The sequence below is a fragment of the Pteropus vampyrus genome, unplaced genomic scaffold, assembly GCF_000151845.1.
Source record: "Pteropus vampyrus isolate Shadow unplaced genomic scaffold, Pvam_2.0 Scaffold5, whole genome shotgun sequence".
Lineage (NCBI taxonomy): Eukaryota > Metazoa > Chordata > Mammalia > Chiroptera > Pteropodidae > Pteropus > Pteropus vampyrus.
In genome coordinates, this window is record NW_011888786.1 from 17,741,977 (window position 1) to 17,749,761 (window position 7,785).

Sequence of the window (7,785 nt, forward strand, 5' to 3'; positions counted from 1 at the left end):
AAGCACTTGACAAATACTGACTCATCTAATCTTTTATAACAACACTACGAAGTATATGCTATTATTATTCCCGTTTTACAGTTGAGGAGGCAGAAACACAGAGTGCTTCAGTACCTGGTCCAAGGTCACATAACAGGTAAATGGCACAGCCAGGATTTGAACCTAGGCCTCCTAGTCCATTCCCTCATATGTATCATGGGCATGTTCTTTATTTGGGCAGCCCCGATGAGAACAAAGCAAACTGGATGAAATACCAGTGCCAGTCCTGTACACGCTGTAAAATAACAGCAGGGCAAGAAGTATTGAAATTTCAAAAGTCTCTGTTGATAAGCTTTGCGTAGCTACAACCTCAGACCAGAGGGGCCTAGACGAGGTTGGCTGAACAAGCAACAGGCCGATTCCCCAGGCCTTTGGCACTCTGCCCATCTCTGTACTCCCACCACCTAGGAGGGTGCAGCCTCCTCTCAGGTTTCTTCATTCTTCCTCACACCTTTGCTCAGTGACCATGAATTTGCTGGCTGCTGCGGCCCGAATCATAGGTGGGAGGGTGGCAGAGGGAGGAAAGCATTAAAGAAATCAAGAATAAAAGAAATAACTTGTTTCTTTTTCCTTGATTACTTTAATTCAATAAATTTTATTATTATTATTTTTCATTACAAAAGTAATATGTGTTTGTAGCAAACAGTGTAAAAGGGGTTGACTCAATCCCATATCCTGACACCCTCCTCCTTTCCACTTTCCAGCTGGGGATGGTCAAGTGACACAAATCTGGCCAATTAGGCCTAAGTCTGTCATGCAGCTCCTGGGAGCGTGCTTGTTTTCCTGAGATAGGCACTGGGCCTTTCTGACTCCCTTTCTTCTCTGAATGTGTATGTAATGCTTGGAGGTGCAGTGGCCACAGTCGGGAGGTGAAGAAAAAGCCATGCACATTTCAGACATTGATTCTGGCCCTGTAAACTGCTAACCTGCAGCCAGAGACAATCTTTTCTGTGCAATGTTCCATATACAATGTTCATGTAGAAAAGTTAGAAAAATACAGGGATAAAAAAGAGAGAAAAAGTTTCACTTGTAATTTTACAACCTAGAAATAACCAAAATTCATATTTCAATATACAGCTCTTCAAGTTTTCCTCTTTAAAGTTGTTCAAAATATAAAATAATACCCTATAAGCACTCTTTTGAAACTGATTCTTTTACTCACCAATGTGCTATGACCATCTTTCAATATCAATCCTATTCATCTATCACTGTTTGGATGTTTCAAAGTTTGTTTCACCAATTCCCTCTTGTTGGAAATTTGTTACTTCCCATTTTTAGCTGTTGCAAACAATGATAGTGGGAACATGTTTGTAGATGCATCTTTGCATGATTATTTCTTTAGAATTATTTCTGAGGGTAAAGTCCTAAAATTGACATGAACTTCTGGATCAAAGGAAATGTACATCTTTTAGGCTTTATATACCTACAGATAAAATGCCTTTGAGAAGGATATTACCAAATTTTACACTTTTCCTTGCAGTGTGTGCTTCTTCCTCACATTATTGTTAACACTGGGAATTCACCTTTTTAAAAACGTCTGTCAACTTACTAGGTAAAATAGAGATTAATTTAATAATTTAATTATTGAGTTTGACATATTTCCATGATATCATTTACCATTTCTAATTCTATTAGTCATCTATTATGTGCCAAACATTGTGGTAGGTAGTTTGCATATGTTACTTCTTTTAATCTTCACAAATCCATTATTTTTTTCATGGATAAGTAAACTACAGCTCAGAGAGGTTAAGTAACCTACTCAAGATAACACAACTAGTAAGTGATCAAACTGGGCTTCATAACTAGGTCTTCTTGACTCCAAAGCAGACATTATAATAAATAAAGCTTCAAAAAAAAGAGAGAGAGGTGGAGTACTGTGTAAGTTCTCAAGTCCGACGGGATCCAATAGGAAAGAGATGGCATTCTCCATGGGATAACTGAAGAGAGTTTGTGGAAAGAACTGTTTACAGGGTGTGGGGAGCGTTAAGGGACCATTCAAGGCTGGGGAAGCACCAAGGGACTAGTTGAGAGCAGGATGCCATGGTCATCCCAGATCTGAAGGGGCAGAAAGAGGGACCCGATGTCTGTAGCCATGAGACTGGGTTTCTGACAGGGGCTCTGGCCATTGATAGGGGTGCACGGCCACTGCCAAAATGCAGAGCAGCCAGGACACAATAATACACCTAATTTTCATCTCCTGATGATGACTTCCATTGGCCAAATCCAACCAGAAGCCAGAGGACAAGAAAACCTGGATGAATCATTCAAGGAAAGTCAACCTCAGGGACACAGCAAGAGAACGAAGGGTGGATATTGGGCCTATGTGAGCACATTTGCTCTTTATTACCTTTAGAAGAGCAGAACTGTATCATCCTGCAACTAACTTTACAACCCTTGTGCAAGGCTGCTATAGGATTAAATGCAACCAGGTCAGGAGAAGGTTTAGTACAGTTTGGTACATAGTAAGTAATTAATAAAAATGAGTTATTATTGTTTTCACACTTAGAACCATTATTCCATTAATGCACAGAGACCACTCCGGAAGATTCATCTTATTCTTTTTTCCATCAGCAACTCAGCCCTCAACTCACTGCCTATAAAACAATAACAAACTACAGAAACCAAACAAACAAAAGAAAGAAAAGGGAAGGAAAAAATTTATTTCTTCTTCTTGAGTGGACAGCTGGACACATTTTGCAAACCCCCTTGCTCTATGTTATGGCCATAGGATGGAGTTCTAGCTGATGGAATGTGAGCAGAAGTGATGACACAACTTCCGGGCCTGACCCATAACAACCTCTCACATGCATTCCTCCATGCCGTTCCCTCTTTCACCAGATCAGTGTCAATGAACAGGATATCCTCAGAATCCCTGTTTTGAGAAAGACAGAGCCCCTGTCAGTCTGGATCTGAACAGAGCTCCCACCCCGTCCAAGACACATAGGTGACACTCAATGCAAGCTTGATGAGTAAGAGAATAAGAGACAGATGTTCGGTCCCTCCCCTCTCTTCCCTTCAGCAAGGATTATCTCTGACTCCTGCGGTTCCTTCTCTCTCACAAGGAGTTGGTGGAAAGTGATTTGGAGGATTAGGGGGACAAAAAAAGAATAGGGGCATGGGCATGACCAGTCACATGTCTCATTCCCTCCTCTGAGAATGATGCAGAACCTCACTCCTTCAGTGAAAGTTCCCCCAGCTGGTGGCTCTCAAAGTACAGCACTGGAGTCAGAAACCAGACTCTGGATATGCCTGGGTGTGACTCCTGGCTTTATTACTTACTGCAAAGCACCTAGGACAGTGTCTGGCGTAAGTGGCTGCTATATACATTAGCTATTATTACTGTTGTTGCTTTGGTCAAACCCTTCAGTGATTGTCAGCACATGGAGGCCTTCTGGACAAGATCATTGCCTCTCCTCCTTGGCAGATGCCAACACTGGTCCCACCCTGAGGAAGCACCTTGTCTTAAAACCCCTGCCCTGATCCACGCCATATTTGACTACATGCCACCAATTCAGAAAAAATTCTCTGAGTGATTCATAAGCCTTGCAAATAGATTAGAAGAAAGGAAAAGTTTTCAGAATTACTACGGCACAGCCTCCAGATGTAGTCCTGTAAAGACAGTGATGGATGGATGGATGATCTGGTTACATTGAGTTTCAACTGCATGGCAGGTCAATGTCACCAATGGCAACTTTCCTATCAGTTAAATGGAGAATCACCCCATCCAATAATGACAAGAGAAAAGTAATGGCTACAGAACATTAAAATATATAAAACTATAAGTATCTATAAAATACATGTTATATAGATAGGACGTATTTTCAGTTATATATTCCATCAATTTAAGTTCCCTAAAACCTAACATCCCCATATAATATTATAATGTAACATGGTTAGCATGTAAAGAAAGTATTATTATAACTGCATAGCTGCTGGGGTTAACACAAAGTTCCCTAAAGTCTTGGTGTCATGTCATAGCATGGGCCAGAAGGAGCATTCTAGATAAAAGAATAGGCTGAGAAATGGAGACATAGAGATTATTCAGGCCCACCTACTGTGTGCAAGGTGCTTAATGGATGTCACCTCATTTAATCATCACTTAATCTATATTTTACAGATAGCTTTCAAGAAACCATCTGTTCCTGTGATGAAAGCATGCCTCAGGAATTCTAATGACCTGGATTTAAAGCTGGACTCTGCCACTTTCCAGCTGTGTGATGTTTAGAGAAGTTATACAGCTCCTCTAAGTCAGGGAGGAGTAAATGGGCTAGCAGATGTAAAACACCCATATATAATAGGTATCTAATCAATATGAATTTTTTCTCTTGCTTCTATTAGTGGTTTTCAACTTTGGCTGCATATTACAATCATTTGAGGAGCTTCAAAAAATACTCTTGACTGAGCTCTTCCTCCAGAGATTTGGAGTTAATTGGTCCAGGGCGAGGCCTGGCCACGGGCATGGGGATTTTTAAAAGCTCCCCGGGGTAAATCTAAAGTAGAGCCAAGGTTGAAAGCCACTTGTTTTAATTGAATCAGCCAGAATCACCTCGGGAGTTAATGGGTGATGCAATAATAGTATTGCAAATCACAGTGGGCTGAGTTATCAGAACTGGGAATCCTGGGAACTGCTGAGGCTCCTGTCTGCCAATAAGGGAAGGGCACAGAAAGCTGAGTTTCCTCAGCCAAGTGTCCTCCAAGGGAGCCAATTTATGCAGATGAAGTAAAAGCCAGGCCAGGCTAGTGGTTTTATCTTGAGGAAGAATACCATTTTAGGGAAACTAATTCTTTAGAAAGAAGTCTATGAGTTAAAGAGCCTGTGGGCATAATTCTTCAAACTAAATGTGTGTTCTGGACCCAAGATTACAGTCAGTCCTGCTGTCTTAATGCAGAACTGAGATTCTGGGTCTAGTATAGTTGTTGCCTGGCTGTGTGAGGCTGAAGGCAAGTTCCTTAAACTGTCTGAGCTTCAATTTCCCAATCCGCTTTTTAAGGAGAACTGTCTGAAAGCTTGACTTTCTCAGGAAAAAAAATATACAAAGTTGTATATACACATTGTACCCACAATTTCGCATACATTTTACATTTAGGGACGTTCATGGACCATATTAAATTTTTCTAAATTAGATAAGCCCTAAATACTTTTCCAACTTTGTAAAATTATTTCGCTGCAATTAAAAGAATGTTTAGAGGTTATGGTATATGGGTGGGCTCTACTGCGAGGCTGCTGAAAGGAGACTTCTGAGAGGTGGGTTATTGAGCAGGACATAATGATGCCCAATCTCTGGACAGAGCGAGTCATTTCAAAGATCTTGGCTCTAGGCAGCCCAGTCAAAAATATGAAAAATCTCCTCAGGAAAAATAATCAGGCCAAAGAACTATGATTCAAACTCTTTCTTCTGGAATTAATGCCTTTGAAAGGATCTTCAGAGTCGAGTATAGAAAATTCACTTTTCATCATCGTGTTCAAAGTTACACAGCTCTGTGGACCAGCGGAAAAGCTGGAAAGATGGAAGCTGTGCGCTTAAATCTCACTTCTTCCAGCAGCTCCTTGTGGGATCCCGAACAGGGCAAGTTGCTTCACCTCTCAGTGCCCTTGCCTGTAAAATGCAGATAACAGCTAACCTCACAGGGCTGGTATGAGGAATAGCTAATAAAATGTGATAGTGACACGCCCAATTTAAATGCAAACGGCTGTAAAACAACAAAAAGCATATTTAAAGATTTCCATTGCTGGGAGGTTGAGGGGGAGGGTGGTGGAGGAGGAGAGACAATAGGGCTTTGAGAAGAAATCCTTTATTTTTCTCTGGAGTGTACACTATAGTTAATCAATTAAAAATCTATTATTATTCTATATGCTGGATACTGTGCTAGACTCTGGGAAATATAGACTCGTTTTGGTTCTCAGATACTTTGTACTCAGCCATTCCAGGAAAGACAGGTAAAACTCATTGGAAAATATTCTAAATCACAACCCTCTTTCTCTCTCTTTCTCTTTCTTTGATATTTACCAAACTCTGTCTATATAAGATCGTGCTAGGAGCTTTGTGAAATGCAAGCGCTTATAAGACACATCACTACCCTTGAAGAGTTGAATTCTCATTTTAAAGAGACAACATATGGAAAGGGGAAGAGTCCAAGGCAGTATAAGACCCAATGCCAAGTGAATATTCAACTTTTTTTATTTGTGTTTCTTTTCCATTTGAGGGGCTACCTTCTCAACTCTCTCCTTCTCCTCTAAGAATCTCTTTCACAACCCTCTCCCTGATTTCTAGGTCTCTTTCAGGACCAGTATAAATTAACTAACATATCTGCAACACTATAAATAGCCAGGACCTAGAAAGTGCATGCCCTTTCTAAAGCATTTAAATTATTTTTATATGGATACTTACGTGCAATGAAATGCTCAGATTCTAAGTGTCCAATTGAATGAGTTTTTGAAGAAATGTATGCACCCTTATTAATATAGAGAACTTTTTTATCCTCCAGGATGTTTTTTCCAGTCCCCTTCCATCAATCACCCCTCATTTAGAGGCAATTGCTCTTCTGACTTTATCACTATAGCTTAGTTTTGCCTGTAGATTTTCATATAAATGGAATTATACTGTATGTACGCTTTTTTAAAAAAATTATTCAATTTTTATTATTTATTTATTTGTTTGTTTGTTTGTTTGTTTATTTTAAACAAGGTGACCCTTGGTTGACCTCACAGATTGCAAGGACTTTGTCAGCTTACAATCTCTTATTTTTTATTTTTTTATGCCTACATCACCTGGTCTTCCTAGGTGGTCTCCCATCCAAGTACTAACCAGGCCTGCCCCTGCTTAGCTTTCGAGATCAGATAGGATCGGGCTTGTTCAGGGTGGCATGGCTGTAGACTGTATGTACACTTTTGTGTTTAGCTTCTTTGATGCAAAATAATGTTTTCGAGATTCATCCATGTTGTTGTATATATCAGTAGTGTGTTCTTTTTACTTCTGAGTAGTTCTTTTGCATGAATACATCGTAATTTGTTTATCCATTCAATTGTTGAGAAACATTTGGTTTATTACCAGGTTTTTGCCATTATGATACAGTTGTTATAAACACTCTTGAACAAGTCTTTTTGTGGACATATGTGTTTTTTCGTGGCTTTTTTGAGATATAATTGACATAATATTATGTAAGTTTAATATTATGTACAACATGATTATTTGATATGCTTATATATTTCGAAATGATTACCACAGTAAGGTTAGCTAGCACCTTCATCACCTTACATAATTACCATTTCTTTTTTGTGGTGAGAACATTTAAAATCTACTCTCTTAACAACTTTCAAGTATAGAAGACAGCATTGTTAACTATAGTCACCATGCTGTGCATTATAAACCCAGAACTTATTCATCTTATAGCTGAAAGCTTGTACCTTTTGAGCAACATCTCCCCATTTCCCAGTCTCTGGTAACCATTATTCTACTCTCTGTTCCTATAAATTCAACTTTTAAAAATCTTTTATATAAGTAATATCATACACTGTTTGTTTTTCTCTGACTTATTTCACTTAACATAGTGCCCTCATTCATTCATGTTGTCACAAATAACAGTATTTCCTTCTTTCTCATGGCCAAATAATATACTAATATACTATGGTATTTGTGTGTGTGTGTGTGTGTGTGTGTGTGTGTGTGTGTATGTGTGTGTGTGTGTGTATATATATATATTACATCTTCTTTATCCATTCATCCATCATTGTATTTAAGAAATCTT

At 39.2% G+C, this 7,785-nt stretch overlaps 1 pseudogene; it reads right to left on the minus strand.

Moving 5' to 3' along the window:
* Window positions 1–6,796: 6,796 nt before the first annotated feature.
* On the minus strand, window positions 6,797–6,915 carry LOC111744196 (annotated as a pseudogene).
* Window positions 6,916–7,785: the final 870 nt, after the last annotated feature.